The 17,909-nt window shown below is 45.7% G+C and overlaps 1 protein-coding gene across 3 annotated transcripts in view; it reads right to left on the bottom strand.

The window, feature by feature from the left end:
- LOC146347135 (cadherin-7) overlaps nucleotides 1-12,314 on the bottom strand; it is a 163,770-nt gene extending 151,456 nt beyond the window's left edge. Inside the window, exon 1 of one of the 3 annotated variants that reach the window (XM_084849948.1) lies at nucleotides 11,914-12,314. The gene's annotated coding sequence lies outside the window, so the exon portion shown is untranslated. Of the gene's footprint in view, nucleotides 1-8,201; nucleotides 8,254-11,410; nucleotides 11,851-11,913 lie in introns of those variants that run through there. The other 2 variants (XM_084849949.1, XM_084849950.1) reach the window with 2 other exon arrangements.
- Nucleotides 12,315-17,909: the final 5,595 nt, after the last annotated feature.

The raw sequence follows: 17,909 nt of genomic DNA, 5'->3' as shown, positions 1-17,909 counted from the left end.
TTTGGGGGGAGTTTTGCCGTGATAGGCTACATAAATATTTACGTAGCCTATCATGGCAAAATACAGGGACGCAAATGGCAGTGGCTACAGCAGTTGCCATTTGCGTCCCTGCAGGCTGCCCAGCGGCCGGATGTCTGGCTGCAGGTGGCCCGGGCCGGTGGCTCCACGGAATCTCCGCGGAGCGGAGCTGGCCAGAGAGAATTTCAGGGGGAGGGACGGAGCGCCTCCCCCCCACATCGAATGTCACCCTTCGAAAAGGTAAGTGACTTTCGTACATCCCTAGTCTCTACTGGCTTGGAGAGAGAATACCTTCAGCTAATGACCCAAATAACCTCTAAAGTACCACACTGGTCAGGAGAAAATGCTGGATCAAGATTTTGCTTATTGTGAATTCAAAAAATATTAAACCACATTCAACAAATGTTATTTTACCCCTCCTTCATCATTTATTTTGACAGTATAAGTCTGCTATTGAAGTCCCATGGAGTTCCTCTAAAGTACTAGCAGAAAATAAAGATACAATTTGATTTCAGCATGACTCAACATTAATATCAAAGAACCACAACATGGAGTATGAAGTGGCTCATGCTTAATAAAAATGTTTTACAACTATTTCAAACAGCTGCTGTGGGGCCCACAGAAACCCCACTGGTGTAGGAGGGTGAAATTCTCTTTATTTTAACTTTTCTACATATAATAGGCAAACAAGTATAATAACCACCATTGAATATCAACATGAAGAGGATACAGTTTACATTACTGATGTGATAACTGCAGCTCTCATTGATAACCTGGACCTGAGAAACAGCTAATATCATAGTCACCAAAAGATGAGTCATGATGGATCACACCCCCTTATCACTTAAGGAAATATATTCAACAACAGGGAGACAAGCTGGACGCTGTTAAGCTTATCATGGATTACCAATACTCCGGCCTATCACATGGAGATTCAGTATCTTTTAAGCAGAATGATGACCTCAATGTGGAGTTTTGAATTAAACCACAGTTTGAAATAAAGCTTAGCAGTTAAACACATAACAGGTATCATTTCATTTGTTTCCAACCCCATTCATGGCTAAAAATTGAGGTGTGTGTGTGTGTGGGGGGGGGGAATGTGTAATCAAGAAGATGGCTCAATTTGGACATCATGCCAAACCACGGTTTGCACTAACCATAATTTAGAACACAAACCATGGTTTGAGCTTCCACACTTAAGTCATGGTTTGGAGCTGCTTCTCTGCTTTGTTTTTCATCTGCTCAACAAACCACGATTGAGAGTTTGCACGCTTCATTTTGTTTTCCATTTACTCAACACTCCTGCTTCTATTACGCAGCTGGCTCTGGAGATGGAACTACGGCTGTAAGTATGGTTTGTCCATTCAGACAACTTCCCAAACCATAATGAGCACATGCATTTGGTGTTTTTAATTTGTACACTGTCCAGAGAATGTGAGCTATTGAGCAGTACTAAAATGTAAGAGATCAATCAGTAAATAAGTCCTACTTCAAATCATGGTTTTACCATTCAGACATCCCGCCAAACAATAGTGAAGCTTCCTTAGTCAAAGTTTGGCAGATAGCTGAACAGAGGCTGTTTGTGCCCCCTTCAGCTGCCATTACAGCCATACAGTTCCATCTGATATTGATAAACTGTCAGCTTATTTCAGAGAGGCAACAGATTGTTATTTAACAGAGATAAAAATACCAACTCAATTTTCATAAGAAATGTCAGTAAAACATTTGCAACATGTTAGGGCCTCTTTTCAAAGCACTTTGAAATGTCTTGATCCAAAGCAACATTTATACTCCAGGATCGCTGTAACCTTTATTGTGACACAAAATTGCTGCTACCCTTTCTACTAAACCTGATGAAGAGTGTGAAAATTGCCATGTGGAGTGCAACTATAATGCACAACCTCATCCACAAACTGAAAGGAGCCAAAGGCATACCCCAAACCACTACTGTGAAACGACAAATTATCAGGAACAGGAGGCTGAAGGAAATGGCAGGCCCATGTCATATTTCTTCCTCCATGACATGTAGCTTCAAGTTATATCAGTTCATTGCATTTATTATATTTCTATACCGCCCCATAGCTGAAGCTCTCTGGGCAGTTCACAAAAATTAAAAACCATTAAAATACATTATATAAAATATAAAACCATTCAGATAATGACCAAAAAAAATAACTAACACACGCAACAACAACATACACCTAAAACAATTTAAAACAATCAGCCAGAGACAATCAGAGACTCATTATATGCTGCCAAATGCCTGAGAGAAGAGGGCAGTTTTAACCTGGCACTGAAAAGATGACAATGTTGGTGCCAGGCGAGCCTCGTCAGGGAAATTATTCCATAAATGGGGAGCCACCACCGAAAGGCCCTCTCCCTTGTTGTCACCCTCTTGGAGGAGGCTCCCGGAGGAGGATCTTCGATGCAGAGCATAGTGTACACGTCGGTTCATGCCAGGAAAGGCGTTCTGTCAGGTACTGTGGTCCCGAGCTGTGTAGGGTTTTACAGGTCAAAACCAGCACTCTGAATTGGGCTCAGAAGGATATAGGCAGCCAGTGCAAGCAGGCCAGAATTGGTTTTATATGTTCAGACCTTCTGGTCCCCATTATCAGCATTTTGCACAAGCTGCAGCTTCCAAACTATCTTCAAAGGCAGTCCCACATAGAGTACATTGCAGTAACCTTAACTTGGAGGTTATCAGAGCACAGACAACTGAAGCCAGGTTATCCCAGTCCAGATAGGGGCAAAGTGGGGCCACCAACTGAAGATGGTAGAAGGCACTCAATGCTTCTGAGGCTACTTGAGCTTCAAGTGACAAAGTTGGCTCCAGGAGGGCCCCGAAGCTACAAACCTGCTCCTTCAAGGGGAGTGCAACCCCCACCAGAACAGGTTGAGCACCCTCCATCTGGTCAGCAGAACCACCCACTAACAGCATCTCAGTCTTGTCTGGATTGAGTTTCAGTTTATTAGCCCTCAGCCAGTCCATTGCTGCAGCCAGGCACCAATTTAGCACATCCACAGCCTCACCTGAAGAAGACGAAAAGGAGAAATAGAGCTGTGTGTCATCAGCATACTGATGACAGTGCTCTCCAAAACTCCAGATGACCGCACTCAACGGTTTCATGTAGATGTTGAATAACATGGGGGACAAAGCTGACCCCTGCAGAACCCCATACTGGAGAGTCCACAGGGCTGAGCAATATCCCCCAAGAACCACCTTCTGGAGCCGACCATCCAAGTAGGGGTGAAACCAGTGCAATGCAGTGCCTCCCACCCCCAACTCAGACCATCACCCCAGGAGGATACCATGGTGAATGGTATCGAAAGCTGCCAAAAGATCAAGGAGAATCAACAAGGTCCCACTCCCTCAGTCTCTTTCCTGACATAGGTCATCATACGGGACAACCAAGGCTGTTTCCGTGCCAAAACCCATCCTGAACCCTGACTGAAATGGATCTAAATAATCAGTCTCATCCAAGACTGTTTGGAGCTGGTTGGCAACCACCAGCTCAAGAACCTTGCCTAGGAAAGGAACATTTGCCACTGGCCTAAATTATTAAGATTTTCTGGGTCCAAGCAGGATTTCTTTAGGAGAGGTCTCACCACTGCCTCTTTGAGGCAGCCCGGGACCACTCCCTCTCGCAAGGAGGCATTGATCACCTCCCTGGCCTAGCCAGCTGTTCCTTCCCTGACAGTTTTTATAAGCCAAGAGGGGCAAGGATCCAATACTGAAGTGGTTGCACAAACCAGTCCAAGCACCTTATCAACATCCTCAAGCTGTACCAACTGAAACTCATCCAAGAAAACAGGATTAACCCGTGCTCTGGACACCTCACCCGATTCACCTGCTGTAAGACTTGAGTCTAAGACCTGGCGGATGCAAGACATTTTATCCTGGAAGTGCCTAGCAAAGGAATTACAGCATGCCTCAGATGAGTCTACAGTCTCCTTAGGGCCAGCATGTAATAGGCCATGAACAACCCTGAAAAGCTCTGCTGGGCGGCATATAGAAGTTTGAATGGAGGCAGTGAAATGTTGCTTCTTTGCCGCCCTCACTGCCTCTGAGTATACCTTACCACAGGCACACACCAGGGTTCGACTGCACCCACTAGGAGTTCTTCTCCATCTGTACTAAAGAAGTCTCCTAATTTGTATCCTGAGCCACCCCTGACAAGGTGCCCTCAGCATGAACGTTGAGAACATCAGACCATCAGGTCATGACTTCACTTATGCTAAGCATTAATCCAGCCCACTGGTTTCTGCTGGCAGGTAAACATGAGGTGTTCTGGGGGGGAGGGGGGGAATGTGCAATAAAGATGGCTCAGAGTGGTTTTGTATTTTGGAGTTCAAACCCCACCTCTGCCATCTTGTGAACAGGCAAGCCCCACCATGGCAGCCATTTTATAAGAGTGCCCACAACACTCTCTCAACATTTCAAAAGTGCCCACTTTCTCCAAAAGGTTAGGAACCCCTGTAAAGACATCAAGCTGTGAGATAAGTTGAACTACGAGAGGGAAACTCGATATAGGTCTATTTTGGCCAAACGCTCTGTGTTTCTGATAATATGTACTTCAATCCTGATGTAGTAAGAAACCTCACAAACCTCATAACAGAGGAAACCCAACAGCTTTTCTTAGGAAAATGCAAAATATCAGAAAGCATTACTATACTAAACCAATGGAACCATGGGCCAGAAGGTGCCCTCAACAAGAGGGGGAGGGGTGAATCTATGCACACCTGGTGCCTGACCCACAGAGTGGTTTTCTTTTCTATCCAGGATACCTGAAAAAATAAATGAGTGAATTAGTTTGGCCTACAAAATAGTTGCATCATTTGGAGGAGGACCTCATTATTTACCCGTTTTCAAATTATGCGAACAGGGTGTTTCATTGTTCTAATTATTTTTGTTCAGTTAAGTGGCAACACATTTTTCCAACTGGGTAGTTTACTTGCTTTAGTCTTAATGGCTGTTATTTTATCTGCACAAATTCTTTACTTTTATTTCTTTGCCTTTCCAGTCTGTTTAACATTGCAGTGCGGTAAGTTCTAAAAAACGAGAAAGCAATATCTAGTTTATAATACCCTTGCATTCTTGCAGAACAGTCAATTATTTATTAAATATACTTTATCCCCTGCTTCATATAGATGTATGCATTATAGCTATAAACACACAAATACACATTACTGTGCTATATGTATGTGCCGGTATAACCATCGTTTCAGGATCATTTACTGTACAAAGTCGTTAAATATCATCACAGCTTTCATATTACTGAAAGGCCTTTTAACTGCCAAGGCATACATTCAGGCTTGTGTTTGTCAGCTTGAGCAACAGATATTACTACTACTGAAAGCAATAAAGAGACTGCACCTTCCGCCTACGATTTAGGTGTCATTTGTGTTATCTCTGCTTCAAGGCGTAAAGTACTAAGTGAAGGAGAAAGTGACTCAAAGATTCCATTTTAAAATGCACTTGTCTCAACCTTGAATGTCTTCGGAATGCACAATTGATGAACAGGCAAAAGGAGCTGGAGGAAAAATTATTTGCAGTTGCAATTAGCATATATGTTAAACATCTAATTATAACTGAAGATCAAACAGTTCAAAGGGGTTCCAAAAAACCCCTCAAGTTCTATTAAAAACTCTATTTTTAACAATGATTTGAAATATTTTCATTTTGAATCACTGCACTCCATGTACTCTGAAACAACTCAGCAATTTCAGTTCAGTAATCTGAATATTAGAACACACAGATGCATATTCTGTGATACAAACCTTCAGTTATTTTGTTCTGTACTGGAATAGGATGCAGTGATCCTCATGTATACTTCATAGAAAAGGGATTTTAAAAGCAACAACAACAATATACCCTGACTAAGAAGCATCCTGCATGATTTATCTGGATTTTTTTTTAAAAAAAAATATTCAAATAGCTAGTCTATAAAACTACAGAGATTACTTTTTATTAAAAATTCTTGCTACTTTTATATATTTCAGTGTGTCCCATTCAGGAATGGAACTGTTTTCTAAACTACAGTGACAAAAATATTTCACTAAATATTCTTACACCTGATCCCAAGAACATTTACTTGGAAAAAAACTTCCACTTACTCAACAGAACTTATTTCCAAGTAAATTACATTTTAAGATTGCAATGTTAATCTCTGGAATGAGATGCTCCTGATGTAACTCTAAGCATACTCATACGGGAATATGTTTTATTGAAATAAAGTACTCCCATGTAAATATGTTTAGCACTGAGGACTGATATCAGAAAAGACTGATTAATAATGACAGTATGTGACCAATCATAATAAAGACTAACTATAGTATGCTGCTACAGCTCTAGACAGGATGCATAATGGCTGAGATTTTCCTTACATTTAAAAATGCTAATTATTATATTTGACTATAATTAGCATTAGTATCATAATAATAATTATAATGGTAATGAAGTTGGCTTAGAAGTCATGAATCATTAACCTGAATAGAATTTATGACATGAACAGTATCTACAACAACAGTAAAACTTTCTCTTGTTGCTCTTTTGAAGTGATGTACACTTTTCCAACCTTATCCTGACCTTTACCTTCAGGTAAACGTTCCCCTGCTTTCCCTTTAAACCCATCCACAGGCCGATTCCAGCCCAAATCTCAGTCTGCCATTTTATTGGAAGATTGATCTTCTGTACAGGCCTCTGCCCAATCAGTATTTTTCTCCATTCCTGATTTCCAGCCTGCACACTCCCCAGTGCATTATTGTTATAAAATAAGTTAGGCTACTCTGTAAAGGCAGTTGTTCTCGAAGCTTTCCAAGCCAGGATTATTCACAAGAGTCCTCCATCACACAGTCATGTACAGCCTTTTAAAGCCCTCAATTATTCCTTCACATCTGCTTCCCCTTTTCTTAATGGCTTTAACATCTTAGTATTACGGCATTGCCCAAATGTTAACCCTGATTCTTACTATTCCCAGAAACACCCCTGATCGGGAGTTCAGGCAATGGTAGCTTGAAAATTGTGCTCCATCAAGGTCAACAGTGCAAGAGTTATCCCTTCATTTTCGCACTACTCCACAGTCTTTCAGTCAAGTGATGTCCTGTGTGTTGCGATAATTCTACAGTTGACTGTCATCCCTGGTGTCTGAACTATAACCCCTTGAATACCATGGAGGCAGTAGGTCTGCCCCATGATAGCTGATCAGCTATAGCATTTACAATTTGTCATTCTGTTTCACAATCCCATTTGGAAACTGGATCGTTTTTAGTACAGCGCCGAAGTCTCTCTCCTGAGGGCTTTCAAGTGGAACTACATCTCCAATCTTAGAAAACGTTTTTCTTTTGTTTTAACTCACAGGCATGTTCAACACTATACTTGTTCCATGAACTCTAGATAATTAAGGGGTGGAAGAATCTAGAAAATACATTATCTAGCATACATTACAACTATAATTAAATTGCAGTTGACCCAGGCTTTAGCTAAAGACAGAGGCAGAAGTCATTAATTGGAAGAGGTATGGAAGGGCCCTCCTCAGTAAGATGAGTCTCTAAAACTAATGCTGGCATGATTCAACCCATTTAATTCCTTGTAGTGGATGAGAGTGCTTACTACAGAACACATCCTCTTATTATTAAACTTGGCTAAATAGTCACCAAAGGACTCACACATATATGGCATGCTTCCTGTAATCTAAATTTGATCATTGTTCAAGGAGTGTGCACTGGTCCAAACATATGGCCTTGCTACACTGAACTAACTCCAGGTTCCTCAGGTGCAAATGAATGGGGATTGACAAGTTTACAGACAAGCAGTAGCTATACTTCTGGGAATTGCATGGTTTCCCACAATGAACAAATGACAAAAAAAGAAAAGCAATTGTAGCTATTGATACAAGGCTCAGGAAATAGTACTGAGGTGCGGACATTTTAATCACTTTGCCATAGGAATTGGGTAACTGAAGCCTAGAGTATCTCAGACGAGCCTTTGACATGAATGAACATTCATTCCACTGAACTCTTCTCATTCTATTTGTTTCTCATTCTGAATATAAGTAGAGAGGAAAACCATTTCCTAGTTAGAAGGGAAAGCCATCTCTCCACTTCAATCCTTTGATAGCCTATCAAAGGATTGCTTCTTCTACCTGTCTGTGCACGCATGCAAGTTCTTAGCAGTTCTAGCATACCTTCTTTTGTCTTCCACAACTTCTGCTGAAGACAACATCTTAAGTATCCCCTAAGTGTCCATGGGGGAGGGGGGGAAGAGAAATTACAGTTTATTACACTACATTATTTCTATAGCTAAAACAGAGACCTGTGAATCAAATTCTAGCACTTACTCTGTCTTTGTTTGGTTCTGATTTCCCCTTCAGGATTAAGACGTCTCCATAATACCCAGGAGAAGAGATTATTTTGTGGTATCTCCCTGCAGAGCCACCATGTTCCCAAAGGAGGCACTCATGTATTGCTGCTTATAGCTGCCACACGTATAGCTGTGTCAGACAGAGGCTAAGGTAAGCATCATCTATCTTTCTGCACCCCCACCCCCCTCAGCAAGGCTCATCTGATTCCTTATTGTCATGAGAAAGTAGAACACAGGGCTGGCATAAAAGAATGCATGAACAAATGGTGCCTGATCAGCTAAAGCAAATGAGGAGTGCTCCCCCCCCACGAAAGAAGTGTTACTGCAATATTTGGTGGCGAAACAGCCAGTGGAATGCAAAACAGTCTCACTTCATCCAAGTCCCCTGGTTGTCTATATTTAGCTCCAGATCACTTAAAAGTTGAAAATAAGCAACTTCCATTAGCCAGCTGAATTTGGAGTACGTTCGGGATTTTAAAAAAACATGCCCCTCTTTGTTGAAAGAACATTGACTCAGGATAAATCAAGCATGGGTTTCTATATGAATGGCTAATATGCCAAGCCTTTAGCGGCTGACTTTTCTAAAGGTTAAACACATGCATGCACCAAAGACCTAGGGTGCAGTTTTGAAGAATATGTGAATGATAAATAGATGCCAACACTTTGGCTGTAGTTGTTGGACAAACTCTAAGATGAATTGCAGTTCTACAGATGTTTTGAAATTACTCTCTTACGTGCAAGGGAAGCAGCCCCTTGCAATTAAATCAGCACAAGGAGACTGAAGGATGTCTGCCTAATTTTTAACACCATCCCTCTGACCTATAGCAGTACTTAATTAGTTATAATCTTCTACTTTGTAAAAGGTACAATGTCCTCTGATTAACCCTGAAGACATTAATATCTTTCTGCAGAAAGATGATCATTATTAAAGACTGAATGGTGTTGTTTTTTATCTCTTTCTTATTAACCAGCTCAAACCTTCCAGGTGTAGTTCTAACAAAGCCTGTAAACTTTTGATATTCACATATGAATAGCCTTACTGGTTTGGGCTGTAATACATATATCACTATGTCCTGTTTCCCTGTCTAATCCCTAACTAATTATGCTTTGATAATAAAGGATCTAAATCAACGGGAACATTATTTTAATGCAAAAACATCATCACTCAATCTCTTAGTCCTATTTCTGCGGGTTGGCGGATTCTTTGTCATTGTTTTTTTATAGGCAAAACAGGCCATCTACCTTACAATCCTTCTAGTACTCACAGCTTCAGGGACTTAAAAGTTAGATTTGGGATTTTGAACAGAAGACAGATCTAATCTCTAGCCACAAATTTCAACGGTAAGCGTAACAACGCAGACGGGGCACATACTTTTAATGAGATCTACAGTAATGTTATTGCTAAACATCATAATTCCAATTGCTGTGACCTTTGAAACTCTTCATAACATTAGTGCCAGTATGCCAATTAAGATCCTTCTTTGATAATCTGTCTGCTTTGCCTTTACAATTCATATGCCAGGCTTCAACCAGAATTCTTACTGCTGCTTCCTGGAGCAAACCTGCTAGAATATCTGGCTACTTACCTATCACTTTCATCATCCAAGAATTAAGGTAGCAAAAGAAAATCTACTTTTGCCGAAAGAAACGCATACCCAACTTAGACTAAAAAAGAATATGGAAGAGATGTCTTTGGTGCCATCTACCACCAAAATTATTCACATCGTCTGGAAAAAAACCAAAACCCTAAAGTAGTTTGTACATCATTACCATGCTCAGGTGGTGGTGATGGTTGTTTTCCTACCAATACATTATTATATCCAGCAAAGCTTTGAGATAACTCACTTTAATTTGCAGGAAGGGAGAGAGACAGGGCAGTATGTCTTGCTAGAGGAAACTATAAAGTCAAGAATGCCATTTCAAGTCAGCTCTGATTCCAGTCACTATCTATCAAACAGGGCTATTCTTCCTAACAATGAAAAAGGATTAAAGTATCAACGATTCAATTTGCAGAATCAAACAGCTTCACTGGTCACAAATCTCCCCCTTTCATAAACCCATCCCTGTTTTGCTAACAAACGTGATATTTGAGGCAACTGGGACTCACCTGAATTACAGAGGCAAGACCTGAGCATTACACAAAAGGTCATTTTTAAATTTTTTTTTTACTTTATTCCTCAACTGGATGTCTGAGCATCCAAACAGGGCGAAAAGCCAATTCTAAAAACTCTGAGACTATACTCAAACGCAAAACATCCAAACACCGCAGAGCTAACCTTCCTAAGTGCATGCTAATTTTTAAACATGCCCGCTTCTCACTTCCACATTTGCACAACTATGAAACATCCTAGGCTCCAAGGGATGGAGGAAGCTACAGAGGCACTGGCACAGATCTTCTCTGCATCACTATCCTTTCCATCCACAGCATCGGTACCGGATATTAGGCCAAGCACAAGGTGGTGATACTTGAGCTCTCCAGCACATTAAAAGGAAAAAAAGACAAGCATGTTTGTTTGTTTGTGTTTCGGCTTGTTTCTTTTTTGCTCCCTTTCGCAAGAGTAGCCGGCTTCGTCCCAGCTGCCTACGTGATTTACTTCATGAGAAATTCTCTGGTGGTTTTCTTTTTAAGGGTCATCAGTAGTAGTCCGATTGCTCCCAGGAATATCTTCCCATGGCATGATGGATGGAGGGGGGAGGGACTCTCTCTCTGTGTCTCTCTCTCTCTCTCACACACACACACACACACACGCACACAGAAATCTCCTTCTGAAGGTTTTTGCAAGCTATGCTAAACCTCTCTCCGGAAAGGCTCTATTAGCACAGGCAGCGTCTTTGCCACGGAGCAGTTCAAGAGCAAACGCGATCGGAAACGAAACTTCGGGATGCATGCAAGACACACGCCTGCGAGTCTAAGCTGCAGCTCGTCATCCGACTTTGCCCTGAGACTCGGGAGAGGGGCTTGCAAGGAGGGACAACCAAGGCAAGGGGGGGAACAAGCCCTTCCCCTCGCGATCGCTCACGAGGCAGCCTTACCTGTTTGTTTTTAATTTTTAAAAAATTGAAATTATTTTCCCTCCCACTCTTCTCCGCTTTTGTCCCCCCTCTCGCCGCTCGGCCGCGGCGCGAGAAGCCTTTAATCCAAGCGGCTGGGCTGCAGCGGCGACGCGTTTGCCGCGTGTCCTCGACCATGTGCCCGGGCGCCGCGATAGAACTTGCTCGCCTAGGCGAGCGGCTTAGCTTCGGGCAGACTCCGACACAGGGGGTTCCCTCCTCGCCAATCAGAGCCTGCCGAGAGGCGGAGCGAGCCAGTGAGCGGCGAGGGGGCCGCTCCTGCGGCGCGATCCCCGCCCCGCCTTGCCCAATCGGCGCCTCCCGTGCGAGCGCAGCGGCTCCTCGGCGCAAGGCCCCTCCCGCCTCCCCTTTCCCCCCTTGTCAGCGGCGAGACGCGCGCGTCTTCCCTCGCCCGCTCGGCCGCCGCGCTCCTCGCGGCTGGGGAGGGCGAGGGGGGGGAGCAGAAGCGCAGGGAGATGCCCGACCTGCCCCCTCCTCCAACGGGGGACGACCACGTTGCAGCTCGGCATCGGGACGGCCTCGGCGCTCCTCCCGGCACGAGAGATCCAAGGAGACGGGGCCGGGCCCAGGGCGCGGAGGCCCCCCGCAACGTGCCCGCTCCGCGCTGCCGCTCTCCGCCGCGCTGCCGACGGAGACGCGCAGCGAGCGAGCGAGCGGACCAGCGGTTAGGGCCGCGGGGCAACTGCCGTCGCAGGAGGGCCCGCTGGCCACTTCCGAGTCGCAGAAGTCCCGGGGAGGCTTGGCCTCCATCGGCTGGACCAGCGCTGCCCCCTCCCGCGCTCCGTGCCCGGCACAGGACAGCGACGCCTCCGCGGAGGAGGAGGAGGAGGGCGGCTGCCGCGGCCTGCCCGCGCTCCCAAGGGCCGGCTCCCTGGAGGAGGAGCGAGGGCAAGGACTGGGCCCGCTGTGCTGTGCTCACAGAGGGCCGGGAAGCAAGAGGAGGGGGCGGCTGCCTCTGCCAGTGCTTCCCACCCCCGTCCAGGTGGTGCGGGCAGCCCCAGCCCTCTCGCGGGCCCAGCACCCGAAGGGAGAGCGCGGGAGGTGCGCAAGCAGGCAGAGCCGGGGGCTTGTTCCAGGAGCTCCCCGGCCCCGTCTCTGGGGGTGGCACAATAGTGTGTGGGGCGGGGGGGGGGGCATTGTGCCCTGTTGTGCCACCAGAGAGAACGAGAGAGGGTGAGTTTAGCAGTCACCCCTTCTGCTCCTGGCAGACCACCTGAGCCCAGTCCTGCCCCGATGAGAGAGGGCAGTTGAGAGATCAGGAGTAACACCCTGCCAGCCACCGCTTGCCTAATTCTCCCCCCCCCCACTATACTAAGAGAAAGGGTGGAGGGGCAGCAGCTGATCCCGCAAGGAACAGCAGCATCTTCCTTGCCCTCCCCTGATCTCTCCCTACAGGTGGGGAGTCTGGGCCCCGGCCCTGCTGCTGTGTGAGCCAGAGGGTGAGAGCGCTCAGAGGAGCATCCTCTCTTCTTGCCCTGGTAGAGGATTAGGAGCAGGCACCACATAGACTTTCTCTCTTACCCTAGTTGGGGGGCCGGGAAGTTTGGGCTGAGAAGGGTCACCTGGAGCGAGCAAGCGGGATGGCAGTACTGAGCTCACTGCACCCAACCCCGGCTGCTGGACCATCCAGAGAGAGAAAGAGAGCGAGAGCACAAAGGTGAACTTGCAAGAGGGTGCACAACAAGCGACTGACTTTGCTCACTTGCATACCTGTGTGGTGGGTATTGGGCCTGACTACGCTGCCTAGAGAGAGGGCAAGCAAGTGGGCACAGTCAAAAGCGGCCCCCGCCTCTTCTTCCTCGCACGTTCGTCACGCAGTCCTTGGGTGTGGCACATCAGATGAAATCCTTCCCGCTGCACCTCCTGAAGTGAAATAGCAGGCCAGCCATTGGAGCCAAGGGTAGCCGATCCTTTCAATCACTGGTTTCCTGCCTGCTTATGTTGGCATGGGAAGATCAGCTGCCTTGTGCCACCCTCTGCCTCAGTGGAAGAAAGAAGAAGAGGAGTTGCTGTTGCCCTTGCCGTGCATGGCACAACAGACCAGGGGCAAGACCAGTGCAGACCTCCCAGAGGCTGTTGCATGCCAGCATGAGCTGGTCAGGGCCAGTGGGCCCTCCTGAAGCCTTGGGCCTTGGACAGCTGCTGCACAGTACTGACCCCCCGCATGGAGGCTTTCTGGATCTCTTTGAGGTGGAAAGGATTTTCTTCTTAACATACCACCACCACTGTTCTATTAATATCCCTACCACTGTCATCCAGTCCTCTCTTGATATGGCTAAATCCAGATGGATTCAAAGCAAAACCAGGGAGTGGATTTCTACTGAGAGAGGGGGCAGGGGCTGCAGCTAAACTAGCTCCTGGGGTGGGATTTGCATTTGAAAGCGGGATAAAACTGAAGCGAAGGGTGAGAAATGGTGGCAAGAGAGTGAGGGAGATTGTCATAGAAGCAGTGATCAATTGAGCTCCCGAGGCAGGAAAGCAAAGTCGCACAACTAATCAGAACTTGTTTTCTTGCCTTATAGACGTGCCCTTTCCGACTCCTCAGCTTTCCCAGTTTCACTTTATTTTGCAAGGAGAGCCTGCCTGCCTTTCCTCAACATTGCACTCACCCACCCAGTTCCATTGAGACCCACATTGTTCCCATTGGTGATGCAAGGATAGGGGACAGGCGTAGCAGACAGAAGCTGAAGTGGCTACAACAGATTTGGCCCTCTGGCAATGAGAGTCTCTGAGCCAGAAATTAATTATTCCCAGAGTTTGGATTTATACAGTCTGTGAGATAACAAATGGAATGATGCCATATCAAACTTGCATATGGATGATTTTATTAATTGCTTATTTGGGGTGCAATCCTATGCATGTTTAGACAGAAAAAAGACCTGCAACTCCCAGCACGGCTGGCCGGGAAATGCTGGGAGTTGTAGGACTTTTTCCTGTTTGTGCCCTTAATCCTTTATATCCTACTGTTAAGTGTAAAAATAAATAAATACAAACATTCCTGGGGTGGCTTATAACATAATACAAGCAACAATATTAAAACAGCAGCTGGTGATTGTTGTTTTAAATCCATCATAGATTAAAAGCAGCAGAAAATAAAAAGGTCTTCACTTGATGCTTGAAAGACAACAGTATGGGAACCAGCTCAGGCAATTCTCCTTGGACAGAGCATTCTACTGCCTCATTTCAGATGCCTGGGGCACCCTGAGAAGAATCTCTGAAGAATATCTACGTATGCAGGTAGCTTCAAGTCTCCTGGCCTTGAATGTGTACACTATTTGTCCAGGCAATAAATCTATGGGCTGCAGTGTATTATGAAACTGCAACCATAACTTTTTTTTTACTCAGAAGCAAGTTCAGTTTACTAGGACCCAAAGCAAACATTGCTTTTAAAGAATTACTCTAGAGTAAGTGCAGGAGGACTGAGCTGGATCAGGACTCTCACATGAACCGGGGGGGGGGGGGACTCTTCCCACCCTGCTGCGGTTCTGATCCAGTTCACCTCTTCGACGCTCTGCAATTTTTATTTCCAAATAGTGATACATTAGTGCAAACCTGAATCCCCCCCCCCCCACTTTGCCTGCAAGTTACATCACCAAATACTGTCCAAGCAAATGGATCACTATTTGGTAATATAAATTGCAGGCATGTGGGGGGGGCAATCTGTATTGAGACTAGGGGTGGACGAAAGTCCCTTACCTTTCGCCGAAGCTTGTTCGCGGTGGGGGGGAGGCGCTTCCCGCCTCGCCCCGGCCGAAATTCAGGCCGGGGGGGAGGCTTCCCGCCTCGCCCCGGCCGAAATTCAGGCCGGGGAGGAGGCTTCCCGCCTTGCCCGGCTGCGAACTCGAAAGTTTTAAAAAAAAAAACGCCCCCGTGATAGGCTACGTGACGATTAACGTAGCCTATCACGGCTGACTTTGCAAATCTAGCCACGATAGGCTACGTTAATCGTCACGTAGCCTATCACGGGGGCGTTTGTTTGTTTTTTTCTTTTATTGGAATGGCGGCGGCGGCAGCTGGTCAAAAGACTGGCTGCCGCTCCCGCCCTGCACGAACAGCTGCCGAACCGCTGGTCGGACCCGCCGCCGGGAGGGACATTCGGCGAAGGTAAGTCCCGTCCCGGGGGGGGGTGCGGGGGCAGGGGGGGTTCGGAGGATTTCTCCCCGAAACTTGTTCGGGGGGCCGAACACGTTGGCGCTCGGCCCCCCAAAATTTCGGGGAGAAATTCTCCGCCATCCCTAGAGACCACAGTAGGGGAGGGTCAACCCTCACCCCATGTTAGGCTCTCAGTTTGGATCAGGCCCCCTGTGTTTATTCTAGAGTAAAAGAGAGAAATGCCTGCTTTGGGTGCCTAAGAAAGAATCTCATTTCCATCTAAGGCTGCAGACCTATGCCCACTCACCTGGAAGGAAGCGTCAGTGGACACAGTGAGACCTACCTCTTTGAAAATATAGTGTGCCACATAAAACATTTTATGCTTTCAGCCTTTGAGATAACTGGTGCCCAGGAAACATAAGAATCTTTCTTTAGTTCCTTATTTCACACACTATGGTGGAATCTGTCCCAATAAAGTTATAGTGGTAGGTGGCAGTATTGCAACCGAAACTCTCCCCACGACTTGAGTTTGATCCCAGCAGAAGCTGGGTCCTGGGTAGCCAGCTCAGGTCGACTCAGCCTTCCATCCTTCCGAGGTTCGTCAAATGAGTACCCAGCTTGCTGGGGGAAAGGTAGTCACGACTGGGGAAGGCAATGGCAAACCACCCCGCTACAGTCTGCCATGAAAATGCCAGCGAAAGCGGCGTCCCTCTAGGAGTCAGCAATGACTCGGTGCTTGCACAGGAGGAACCTTTCCTTTCCACAATTTATGTCTAGGATTAGGAGTCAAAATATATTTCTACTAGCCAGCAAAAATATAGTAAAGGTGTCTCTTAAGACAGAGTGTGGAGTTCCTTTTCTACCAAGCTAGTGGTGACCTGTCCTTCACACAGAATTAAAGAGGAGGGCTAATAGCACAGATGGCATTTTACCCATAAGCCTGGGTAAAAAAACCCTGCAGGTCTTTTAATTTCTGAAAATTAAATATTGTCACCAGTTTCCTGGCAATCGCCAGCACAGCAAGCATGTTTTCAAAACCAGAATTAAAAAGCCTAGGCTACACAGTTTCTCTCCCTTCCCCAAAGAAATCCATCCCAGATTTTTCTTCCTTCCCTGCAGCAGCTCCCCATCACAACCTGGGTGCTTCCAGACAAAGCTTTTAATTGTGTATTCACATAATCTTATAGGGGTCCAGATGACATTGTCCTTAATTTGCAGCCCTCTTTGTTTTCCCACTGTTCCTTCCATCCTTTTTCTTATCAGAAAAAAATCTGTTACAGAAGAAAATCTAGAAAAGCTGCATGATACCATTTGATTGTTATTTCTAAGAGCCCTCTACCTCAAAGCCCCCCTCCCCTGTTCATTTGTTTTGTTTCTTACCTTAATTAGCCTTTTTTTCTTTCTGGTGTGGAAAAGGGGAGTTAGAAAGAGTGATGCCAGTTTCAAGTGGGACTGGGGAGTGGAGGAAGTCTGCTGAGGTAGTGACACAGGGGGGAACGAAAGGCACCAGTCAGTCAATCAATTTACAAAGCAGCCCATCCAGTTCTGGCTGCAATTGGAATTATAAATACATGATTAAATAAATAAATAAAGGTGAAGGAAGTTTCTTTGCAGCACCTGCTGTTGAGTTTCTCACGGAGGATAGTGCTGGGGGAGGGAATGAAAAGAGCTCTGAATCTTACTTGAAAGCAAGTTACAGTGAGGGGGAAGCAGCTTTGCACAAGGACAGGGAAAGAAACTGAAAAAAGATACTGAGCAGCTCAGAGACATCAAAAAATGGTGTATCTACACCTCCCCCCTCAGCTAACCAATCAGATCCACAGTATTCCCAGAAAAGGGAAGGCAAAGAGAATAACCCTTGCCGGTGCCTTTCAGAACTAGAGAACAAACTTTCTCCCCAAAACTACTCCAGGTTTTTCTGGCAGCCAAATTTAGGTGATGTAATGCAACCTTCCTTCCTGGCCATTCTTGCTCACCAACCTTCTCACCTCTGGACTGTTGGTGAGTGGGTTTGCTGAAGAGGGTCTATACCTCATCATCACGAAATGGATGATAGTCCTGTTGCTATCAAGTGGCATCTAATCTCATTCTGAAACATGTTTACTTATAAATGTGGGGGGGGGGGTGTTTCTTTTATTAAAAAATCAGATCATAGCCCCAGAAAGGGGAGGCAGGTATGGAGGGTAATTTGGGGAGTGGTAGGGAAACTCCCAGGGCCTTAAAGACCGTGTCCTACCATACCTAGATCAAGTTTGACTGGGATGTAATTGGGATCCTATGGCTGGGCAGCATCCAACAAGCTGTAGTATCCCTGAAGTGACAATATCATTTTTTCATGTCAAAACCAACAGCCTAAAGTGACTCAGCG

Source organism: Heloderma suspectum, chromosome 4 (genome assembly GCF_057233095.1).
Source record: "Heloderma suspectum isolate Gila_16-S chromosome 4, 16-S_ref, whole genome shotgun sequence".
NCBI lineage: Eukaryota > Metazoa > Chordata > Lepidosauria > Squamata > Helodermatidae > Heloderma > Heloderma suspectum.
This window is presented reverse-complemented; position numbering and strand designations above follow the sequence as displayed.